Raw genomic sequence first — 12025 nt, 5'->3', positions numbered from 1 at the left:
AAGAAAAAGAGTCTAGTTTATGTGTCTCTTACACAAGGTAAACCAGATTTCATTCTAGAAGAATATTTGATCAAGTGATACAACGAAATAAACTAGGCCATGTAAAAAAAAATATCAGTGTGCTAATATTTCACACTTATTTTTCTCCTGAAGATAACTGGAGCATTTAACGTTGTTTTATGGTTTACATTGATTTTATATACCAGACTCCAGCATATAAGGGGCAAATGACCCTTCAGATGTGAACTAATTCTGACCTTTTATGAGTGGGCTACAGAGTAATGGTATCTACAGGTTTAGCTCATGTTCCTTGGCATGTGACGATTATTGACACACGTTTAGAGACAGGTGGGGCCCTTGTAAAATTATATTTTCTATTAATTTCATGAAAGTAGTTATAATAGCACAACTCATTCGCAGGCTTTATTGAATGCTGTTTGGGTTTGCATCTTTTTCACACCATGTCCACTTGAAGAACAGCTGACTTTGTAGTATATTTACCATATGTCAGACACTGTTCAAAGTGCCTTATGTGCATTACCTCACGTAATCTTCACAATATAACCCTAGGAAGTCAGTGTTCTACTGAAGAACTGAGGCAGAGAGGTGAAGGAACACTCACAAGGGAACAGAACTAAGGTAGCAGAGCTGGAATTTGAACAAGTACACTAACGCTTCACATCACCTCGGTGTGCTAAACTGGAGAATGAGCTTGTTCAAATATTTCCAATGTTTGGGTCACTATTTTCCCCTCTAAGATGATAATAAAGATTACATACCAACTGGCTGTTAGCTATGTCCAGAAACTATTCAATAGGTCAATGTATGCCAAGTGGCCTGTTTTGTTAAGTACCTTGGGAGCTTGGGTGACTTGAAAACGAAGAAGACAAGGTAACTGAATGTCCAGTGTTTTTTTACACCACATCCACCTGAGTAACTTTACTGTGTATTTACCATGTGCTGGGAACTGTTCAAACTGCTTTAAACGCATTATTAAGTCTTTTATCCCAACCAAAGCAGAACAATTAGTACAGATATCTCATCTCTTAGCACAGCTTTTTAGTAAATGCACAATAGGAATGTTGCCAGTTGGTCTGGAAGAAGCAGTGTCCTGGAATCAGGAGCTGGGTTATGAAAACTTAAGCACAAATGACCACGGCCTGACAAAAGTAACAGTCCTGAAAACCCTATGGACATAGAGAATGGATAAAAGTGGGGCTCAGTGAAAGGCCTGGTTGTGTGCCTTTTGGGACTATTATTATTGCCACCCTAAAAGAAGAATTAAAAACAAAAACACGGCAGGGCCATTTAGAAGGTTTACTCAGACTATAAAGGAGTGCTGAGTGCTGTAGGTTCAACACTAGGACAAAGCAGAGAAAATCCCAAACAATGACAGAAGATTCACTTTATCACAAAGAAGTACGAAGTGTTCTTCTGAAGCATTTCATTCCACAAAGAACACAGACAAATAAGAATTCACACACACCTCACAAAAGACATGCCACCAAAGGCTCAGTTTTAGTGGGGACTTGACTTAAATGACCAGAGAAAGTATAAACTTCGAGATGGTGCTACATGGGGCGATGATATGTGAACCTGGGAACTAGGATTTGATGTTTTCAGTGCTTCCACTCTGCCTGTTAGCAAGAGTTATGTTTGTTTTCTTTTCTATATGGTCAATTTATTTTTGGTTAAGTAAACATTATTCACAAAATAAGACTGAAGACTTCAAATGCAAATTAACATGGGGATGCATCAGGTAAACATATAAATATGATATGAACATATCAATTCTATTCAATCTAACTTATCATTTAGGGTTTTCCACAACTGTGGTGTTGGAGAAGACTCTTGAGAGTCCCTTGGATGGCAAGGAGATCCAAGCAGTCCATCCTAAAGGAGATCAGTCCTGGGTGTTCATTGGAAGGACTGATGTTGAAGCTGAAACTCCAATACTTTGGCCACCTCATGCGAAGAGCTGACTCATTGGAAAAGACCCTGATGCTGGGAAAGATTGAGGGCAGGAGAAGAAGGGGACGAGAGAGGATGAGATGGTTGGATGGCATCACCGACTCAATGGACATGGGTTTGGATGGACTCTGGGAGTTGGTGATGGACAGGGAGGCCTGATGTGCTGTGGTTCATGGGGTCGCAAAGAGTCGGACACAACTGAGCGACTAAACTGAAATGAACTGAACAGCTTTTAAAAGTCAAAATGTTCTAGATATTTGCTGATGATATATATAGTAGAGAATCTAGATCTTATAATAAATGACTACACAATTGAACATGTAGAGTCCAAAAGGGTATTTATACTTTCAAAGACAATTTGATGGGAAAATAATCATGATAAATAAAACCAATGGTGAAATGAATCTACTGTTTGGAATCAGGTCACCGGCAGTTCACACTCTCACTTCTAATGCATTTATTCCAAGACAAAGCAGGAATGAACCTAAATTTTTAATATGAATGTAGTATTTTACTAAGTATGAATGTAGTATTTTATTAGGAAGAGGGCTAAATTGAGATTTAAGTGAACTGGATTCTAATTACCTTTAGATCATGACTAAATTATTTTCCAAATCTGTTAATTAGTTTTTCTAGGAATAATTCCTGCTTCTACACACTTCATAACTACTTTGAAAGGAAAAAGGGAAAAAGTGAAGTTTAGTATGCTTTGGATGTCAAATCAGTAAAAAAAAATATTATATTTATTTTCTTCATTAGTTCATTACAACAGAGCTAAAATTGTTGCTGTGAATTTTTTCAAATTTGATAGGTTACAAACTGTTTTACCATTTTACTTCCCCACAAAAGATAATGCATCATTATATGAGGAATCTTTGACTTTGTAATACAACTTATCATGTGCCTAGGAAGGGAATTTATACACAATGTTAAAAAACCAAGGACATTTCTCTTCTTAGAACTGGAGACTGTTATACAGTTGCTGTCCCCCAGCTCACTGGTAACAGTAGGTGAAAGATCAGAGGGTAAAGAAGCAGATCCAGGCTTTAATCTTATCCTTGGAAATAACTGAAAAGAGAAAGGAATTATTGCTCCCTTTACAACTGGCAATAAGCCAGTGCCCACTTAGAAGACAAGTTTATCTAGTCAAGAGGCACTTTTCTACTATTACAAGCTTCTTCCTTTAAGATCTCACAGAACACAAATTCACTATAGAATTATAGTGAATAAAACATTCAAAGTAATTTCTATCATATGAAAAAGTTTGGAGCGTCACATTTTTTTGGTTGGTACTTTTTGTATTTTATTTTTGCCAAAACAGCTGTTATATTTTATTTATGCTGTGTTAAGTCGCTTCAGTAGTGTCTGACTCTTGGCGACCCCATGGACTGTCATCCACAAGGCTCCTCTGTCCATGGGGATTCTCCAGGCAGGAATACTGGAGAGGGTTGCCATTTCCTCCTCCAAGGGATCTTCCTGACCCAGGAATTGAACCCATGTCTTCCGTGGCTCCTGCATTGCAGGCAGATTCTTTACCACTGAGCCATTGGGGCCATCTATATTTTATTTATAACACATATTAAAATAATAAAAAGAAATCAGGCAAGTCATTTTTTCCTAGAAAGTTAGGAGGATAAAGCAAAACAAATAGGCTATAAAAGATATTAATGGTGCTTAAAATACTAACACATAATTAATTATCACAAAGGGATTTTGAATATGATTCATCTAAGTTGGTAAAATAATAAAAATGAATCTCATTATAAAACTGTTTCTAAATATTTGAACTAGCTTTTCATTTTTGTTGTTTTTCTTCTCAATAGGCCAACTGCTTAGAAGCCAAGAGCAACTCACATAAATGTGAAACACATTTGAACATATTTATTCATTTATTGAATATTCTTATCATACTGAATACTATATTGAATATATTTCTATTATAAAGAACAATAAATATTATATACAAATGCATATTATATATACTATATACATATCTAGACCCTTTTTGTCCCCACACTTGCTGCATATGAAATTTTGAAAGTCTACTTGTGGCAGCTAGCGACACCTACATTAGAGCTTTTGGAGTATAAAAAAGTCACTAATCCTTCCAAATGGTCACAATAGACAAATGATTAAAAAAATCTTTTTCTTTTTGGTTTCATACATTTACATACCAATGTTATTCTTGCCAAACTACCTGTGATGAGATGTTTCATGGAAAGTTTCCATGTGCTCCACAAAAAGAGGGTTCTGTGGTGAAATATTTTTTGAGAAATGCTGAGTGTAACAGAGTCGGAAACAACTGAGCGACTGAACAGCAACAAAAGTAAACTGCTCTTTCATACAGTACATCTCGTGCAGTATGTCTTATCTCAGCTAATAAGCATTGTGGTGCTCCCTGGGGAGAATAATATAACTTTCCCAAAGATATATGTCTTCCAGAACATATGTCATTTTCTTTCCACCAGATCTGAATATAAACAATAAGCCAAGGATGAGGCCATTTGAAAAAAAGTGGAATAAAAGAAAATGCATTGAAGGAATAATAAGTGCTGAGAATTCTGAAACTGAGATACATTATCCTTAGTTGATACTCTCCTGGATTGTTAGACAGTGAAACTGAAAGCTAGTCACACAGTCGTGTCCTACTCTTTGCAATCCCATGGACTGTAGCCTGCCCAGCTCCTCTGTCCATGGAATTCTCCAGGTAAGAATACTGGAGTGGGCTGTCATTTCCTTCTCCAGGGGATCTTCCTGACCTAGGGATCGAACCCAGGTCTCCAGCATTGCTGGCAGATTCTTTGTCAACTGGTTTAGAGAAACCAGTGGTCCTCAAACTTGAGTGTTCAGGAGGGCCTTTTAAAACAGACTGTCAAATTCACCTTCAAAGTTTGTGATTCAGCAGTTCTGGGTGGGACCCAAGAATTTACATTTCTACCAAGTTCCCAGGTGAAGCTGGTGCTGCCAGTCAGCCAACAACACTTTTCCAACACTGGGAACGCAGCTGTCTTATCCAACAATAGATTGAGCCATTTACTGAGCATTTTCTCATGTTGCTGATAATTAAGTTTCTAAAAGGTCATATCAAAGGGCTTTTGATATCTTAATTCCACATCTCTGACCTCAGTAATGATGTTAGCAGTCGCATAAAAGAAGGCCAGTCCAGGTCATGCAAAAACAAGGATTGGACCTCTGAAAATTCTATTGTACTACTAACACTTTCATTTTCTGTTTACAAACGTAGTGCAATTAGCTATAGAGATAAGTATATAAGAGCTCTGTACTATGTTGCCTACATTTGCTCTACAAATCTCCCCAGGGTGTGCTTTTGAAATGTTTGCTAGGTACCCAAATTTAAGCAGATAAAAGATTTTCTAGTAAATTCTCCTTGGCTCTCCAATAAATTAATACCTTTACTCATTGCAGAAACCACACTCATTTGAAAGCACTACCTCTTCTCCTCACTCCCAGAAAAGGTGTTTGGAAAAAAAAGATAAGCTCAAAGGAAGGAAATACTTTTCACATCAAACAAGCAAACAACCCAATGTTGACCACAGCATTTCAACATGGATAACCAAAAGGTGAAGTATTGATAGACTCCCAAACCTCAAAGCAAGCACCAAAGTTCATCCGTTGTACCCTGCAGTGATGCAGTAAGGAAACAGGACACCCCACAGGACACGTTCTTCTTTTCATTGTGAAGAAAATAAATAACCTTGCTAAGGAGTTCCAAGTATTCGCTAGTCTTTCCCTTCTGATTAAGAGTAGTCTCAGCAGCACGCAGTTTACTTCTGAGTATCACTGGCAGTTTATTTAAACTGAAGCCCCCAGTTTGCAATACCGTAATGCTTGCAATACATTGACATGTCAAAAATAAAAAAAACACTCAAACAGCTTAATAAGCTGCAAATAAGAAATTCGGAAATAGAATTAACCTCTTCTCTTGCCCTCTCACTAGTTATAGAACTACATTCTCCCACAAAGGCTTGGAAATAACTTATAAGGACACATTTCCAAAAACACCATTATCATGGGCCTAAAGAATCAGAGTGATATAATGGGGAAGGTGGTGGCAATTACATCAAAAACTTCAAAAAGCTAGATAAGGTTAATCGCTTCAGCTGGGCCCTAAGTGTAGCTCTGAGTTTTCTGATAACTACTGTAAAGAGGAAAATGTATTGAACTGCATTGTTCTTATTGCTTGATAAAAGAAAGTACACTGGTTAATAAGCACCTCTCTGTAAAAAGACTGCTGGATACTATGGAAGACACAAAGAGTAAGGTAGGGAACCTGCCTACAAGGAGTTTATATATCTTATCTCTCCTGCAATTGCAGGGGCCTGGGGACTGTTGCTGAGAGGGGCTCTAGCACTTGATAGTATGGGATAGAAATCAAAGGAAGACAGTGAGGTAGAAATCAAAGGTGGCTAAAACAGGGGTCTAGAGATGCTACTGAGGAGGAGGAGAAATCTGATGGGGAGAATGAGACGTCTCTGAGCCATAATTAATCACAGCTCTTAATTTTTGCTTCAAGGAAAGCCAAGGAGTTGATAATGGAGTTTATAATCTGTGATAAAAATGGCACAAATAATTCTCTCTCTGGGGGAGTCTCCCTTTCTCTATCACCCCCTCTTTCATTAGCATGTTACTATATTCATTACACTTTCATTCTGGTTTTGTTTCAAATACATTATTATTGGAGCTGAAGTATTTCAGAATGAAAAGCCTCTCTCAATAGATGGATGTCTCCAAATTTCTTTCTTTTTTCTCTACAATCTCTGGCTAGGAAGTAATGTTATTTTTTTTTTCTTATGTGTTTCTCTAGTGGGAGAATAGGTGATTTGGGGGAGGAATAGTGAAATGTGATGATTAAATTTTATCATGAATATTTCAGAGATGGAGTAAATGTCATGTGCCACCAGAGTGACGCCTTTAGAAGCTGGGAAAAGTAAAAGAGAGTCTTGGCTTCATCTTAGCTGTCAGTTGCTTATTCAAATATGCGAGTTACAATTATGAACATTATTATAAACTATTAATGACATCAGCTGAATGCTGCTAAATACTTAAAACCATCTTAAGTTTTCTTCTTTGTTGAAACATTTTTCTAAAAATGTCCCAGGTACTTTTCTTATTTTTGAACTAGAGTCAGTTGCCTAAACCTGAATCATGTCCTGATTCACCTAAGGCCTCAGGATGTCTGTCCTGAAAAACTGAAATCACTATGTGAAATGGAGATGAAGATAGAGATGGTATAAGAGATTGAACTGTCTGTACAAATACCAAGGTACAGCTCATAAGCCTAGAAATCCCTTTTTAAAATTCCATCTTGAAATTACTTTAACATTTTTTATTATTTCCCCATTTCTTTGAAAAAGCAGATTGCTAGGTACATTTATTTTAGAATGTCAATGCAGGGGCTCTCTAAGAATTTTTCTTTGCCTTTCCATGCTCAAACTCTTTGGACTTTTAAAAGATCACTGTACATTCGGAACAGTCGTTATTGATTAAACTTTAAATATATAGTTTTATTGGAATAGGAAGTTACCTTTTACACAAAACACTTTTCTGCAGATTTTGACCTTGTAGTTGACTCAGAATGACCTTATTAGCACTAATTGTGCTTCTAAGATTACCTTTACTTGCAAGCTAGCTATTTGCTGTGAAATTAAATTTCAAACATTTAAAGGCAAAAAATGATGCTTGAATATTACTAGCTTATCACACTAATTACTTTAAGATATTAATATGTTACAGTGCTTAGTTGCTCAACTGTGTCCAACTCTTTGCAACCCCATGGACTGTAGCCTGCCAGGCTCCTCTGTCCATAGTGATTCTCCAGGCAAGAATACTGAAGTGGGTTGCCATTTCCTTCTCCAGGGGATCTTCCCGACTCAGGGATCGAACCCAAGACCTGCACTACAAGCGGATTCTTCACCATCTGAGCCACCAGGGAAACCCAATATGTTACAGTGGCCACTCAGCAACATTTTTAAAAATCCACATAGAGGGTAAAAACACTCAAAATGCTACATTTGGAGAGTATCCAAGGTGCTTGGCCAAGGAACATTCCTATAATGCTAAGGGACAGAAATTCACAAAAATCAGCAATCTGTAGGCCATCAAATCTAGGTTAAAATGTGGTTGCGTGAGGAATGTTGACACATGGGTGTACACAATTTTCATTCATATTCAGTTAAAAACTGAACCGGGAGTAGAAGTATAGACACACGTGGAGAGATGACTTGGCACCTTGCAGGGGAGCCCATATTGGTTCTCCCTCTGTCAAACTGATGCAACAAAGTGGGGAATGTTTCATTCAATGAACACTTTTCAAGCTCCTAATATGTACTATGTGTGCTAGGGACAAAAGCTGTGGTGGTAAATGACAGCATCTAATGTGAAACAGAAAAAAAGTCTGAGACATCTTCATGTCAAATGTGATGAAATTGGATATTGAGGTGAACACAACAGCAGTAAGCAGAAGTAAAACTTCAACCCCCTTACTTAACCATGTTGACTTGAACAACATTTCAAACCCATCAGTGGCTTTTCCTTCCCGCTAATTCAAGTTCTTATCATTTCATTCCATCAATATGAAGCTTTCTAAGCTTCAATAGGGGAGAAGGCAATGGCACCCCACTCCAGAACTCTTGCCTGGAAAATCCCATTGATGGAGGAGCCTGGTAGGCTACAGTCCATGGGGTCGCTAAGAGTCGGACACGACTGAGCGACTTCACTTTCACTTTTCCCTTTCATGCACTGGAGAAGGCAATGGCAACCCACTCCAGTATTCTTGCCTGGAGAATCCCAGGGACGGTGGAGCCTGGTGGGCTGCTGTCTATGGGGTCTCACAGAGTCGGACACGACTGAAGCGACTTAGCAGCAGCAGCAGCAAGCTTCAATAGGAGCTTTCTAAGCGGTTCCCCTGTTGCCAGTCTCTTTGGCTCTATCCAGTCATCTTACATAGGCTGGTGATGCCATTTCTCTACTTAAAAATTGTCAGATTCCTCAGAGCTACAAAATCAAGTTTAAACTCCTCACTTCCCTTTAAGGCTACTCCTCTACCAAGATAAGATCTACACTTCAGAGGTTGACTTAACACTCAAGTCCCCAAATCCACGCTACAGTTTTTCCTCTGTCTTTGCTGAGGTTATCCTTTCTGCCTGGAATCTCTTCCTACCCCTCCTTCCAAGAATATCTCACATGGTACCACTTTCATGACTATTTCTTTAATCATCACTGCTGCTGCTGCTGCTGCTAAGTCGCTTCAGTCGTGTCCGACTCTGTGAGACCCCATAGACGGCAGCCCACCAGGCTCCGCCGCCCCCGGGATTCTCCAGGTAAGAACACTGGAGTGAGTGGGTTGCCATTGCCTTCTCCAGTGCATGAAAGGGAAAAGTGAAAGTGAAGTCGCACAGTCATGTCCGACTCTTAGCGACCCCATGGACTAGCCTACCAGGCTCCTCCGTCCATGGGATTTTTAGGCAAGAGTACTGGAGTGGGGTGCCATTGCCTTCTCCAAACAACACTAAGCCATATTATACAAACTCATCATGAATAATATTGCAAAAATAATTTACTTGAACTCTAAATAACATGGTTAATCTAAATGGTGGAGACTATTTACAAAATAAAAGGTTGTAGAACAAATGGAACTGTTTACTGACTTTTAAGAAAACAGTATCAAGACAGGAAAAAGCATGAGTTAAACTTCTCATTACGTCTAGTAGTAAAACTGGACCCTGTGGTGATAACTGAATGCACAGTAATAAAAACACTGAAAACCTAAGCAGGGCTGCAAATCTGGGTTAGACAGCAACAGGAACAAAAACCATAGATTTAAGAAACCAAAGACTTATTATACAGTGGAGGAAATACAGAAAAAAATGAAAAGATTATTTAGAGATAATGAGGAAAGAACAGACAGCTAAAATTCCTCTGGAATATATAACCCTGTAGGTCAACAATCAAGCAGCAGGCTGAGACAGAGGAAAACAAGGCAACGTTGGGGATGTTACAATCAGAAAACTAATCTGTAAGGGCAAAAACAGCAGTGAGTAAATGATGTTATATGAGAAAAGTCATGTTCCTAGAAGAACTAATTGCTATTTCCAGATGCACAAAAGTATCTTGTGTCCACATTTCACAAAAACGTGAAGTAGAGAAAAAGTATTTGTAATGATTATACAGCGATGTGACATGAGAGAAGTATTAAATGATAAAGTAAAATCAGACATCTATGCCCCTAACATATAAAGAGCTTCTTCCATACACGAGTTGACATACAGTAGACACTGCTCAAACTTCAGATCTCTCATACTAAATGGGGTTCCTGTGACAAAAGGTCCACCTTAATGGTATCAAATTGTGGTTGAAAAATACCTCCCTGGCTATATCACAACTCCTTTCTTACTATGCAGCCAACTGCAGCCTTGGCTGCAAGGGGTAGTGAGAAATGATCTTGAGCTATGCTTCCATAAAACAACATTTTAAATTCATTGGATTAGATTTGTGTTCTTTACAAAACTGTATTTGACCCATAACAAGGCTGACCTGCTACTGCAATATTTTCAGCTGATCTATGACAGGTACCTCCCTAGCTGGCCAGGACTTTGTACTAATGAGTATATCTATAATGGCATCAGGCATCAAAGAGTTTCTTGCAGTGAAGCTATACATGATCCACAGCCCATTACAATCCCTGATTCTGGCTAGCTAACTCAGTGGTGCAGGGTTTGGAGAGAAGAATGGGCGAGGGAGTAGAGACAGCTCAGTGTTCTGACTCTCGGTGATTAAAAAAAGCTCAGTATCACTAAGTTAGGTAACTTGCTCTAAAAATAAAGCACCCTGGCCCCTCTTCCTTCTTGTTTTCAAAATTATCAGCCAAAATGATTGTCAAAGAAATAAATAAAAGAACTTTAAAGTCTTCATCTAAACACAATATTGTGAAACAATAAATGAGGGAGATATTAGGAAAGGGAAAGATGACTTCCCCCCCTTCTGAAGTAACAAAAAGTAGAGGAGAACCACACAACGTCGAAAAGCAGGGCATCCCAATGTCACATGGGACAGTCTGACCGTAAGCGCTGGATGCTTTTGGTTTAGTAAAACAATAGCCCAGTTCTTGCTTTGACAGCACATAGTCTAAAATTGGAAAGATACAGAGAGGATTAGCATGGCTCCCGCACAAGGATGACATGAAAATTTGTGAAGCGTTCCGTATTTTTGAGCAGTATGTTTCTACATTTCTCCTCAGAATTAAATGAATGCTGCAAAGGTCAAAAATAGAAACAAAACACAATAATCCCAAATGATGTGTTCTCTTATTTCCTTCTTCTCCATGGGGAAAAAGACTGAAATGACTGGAAGAACACTGCAGTTTTCAGGTTCTTTTGATTACTGCTTATGTGACCCTGGGCAAGGGACTCTCCCCCTCACTGGATCTCTAGTTTCCTATCTGTAAATTGTAACAATCTCAACTGAATATTCTACATTCACACTTTTTGATTTGCTACGTTTGTGAAGCGCTGTTATGGGTATGAGTGCTCTTGTTAACTATTTCAATTATCCGACTCATCTAGCTAGTTGAGGTGAGTTTCAGGATCAGCCATTGCATGGATTTCAGAGCTTTCTCATTACCACATCCAGAGTTTAAAAGAAGAAAGAAAAAAAAAAAAAAAAACTAATACTCCACTGTATTTCTGAGCACCAAAAGAGAGAAGGTGCATGTGCAAGACTAAGAAAGTTCTTTTTAAAACATTTAACTTTTAAATAATTTTAGATTTACAGAGAAATTGCAAAAATAGTACAGAGTGCCCCTGGAGACCCTTAACTCAGACTCCTGTAATGTCAACGACTTACACATCCATCATACATACCATAGTTATCAAAACCAGGAAATTAACTTTACTGTAATTCTATTAAGTAAACTAGAGACCTTATTTGAATTTCACCAATTTTCCCTCTAATGTCCTTTCTCTGCTCCAGGATCCAATCCAGGATCCCACACTGTATTTATTTGTCATGTTTATTTAATCTCCAATCTCTGACAGTT

The 12025-nt window shown here is 38.3% G+C and overlaps 1 protein-coding gene and 1 non-coding gene across 10 annotated transcripts in view; one reads left to right on the top strand and one right to left on the bottom strand.

Moving 5' to 3' along the window:
• The window catches only part of MBNL3 (muscleblind like splicing regulator 3), a 102262-nt gene that overhangs the window by 44968 nt on the left and 45269 nt on the right, over positions 1-12025 (bottom strand). The window lies entirely within an intron of this gene.
• Positions 11092-11198, top strand: LOC145537238 (U6 spliceosomal RNA). Its single transcript, XR_014076269.1, has one exon. It is a non-coding gene; the product is annotated as a U6 spliceosomal RNA (small nuclear RNA).

This window comes from Giraffa tippelskirchi, chromosome X, assembly GCF_054371585.1.
Source record: "Giraffa tippelskirchi isolate mGirTip1 chromosome X, T2T-mGirTip1v1.2.pri, whole genome shotgun sequence".
NCBI classification, from domain to species: domain Eukaryota; kingdom Metazoa; phylum Chordata; class Mammalia; order Artiodactyla; family Giraffidae; genus Giraffa; species Giraffa tippelskirchi.
The sequence above is the reverse complement of the archived record's forward strand: the minus strand, read 5'-3'. Positions and strand labels throughout refer to the sequence as shown.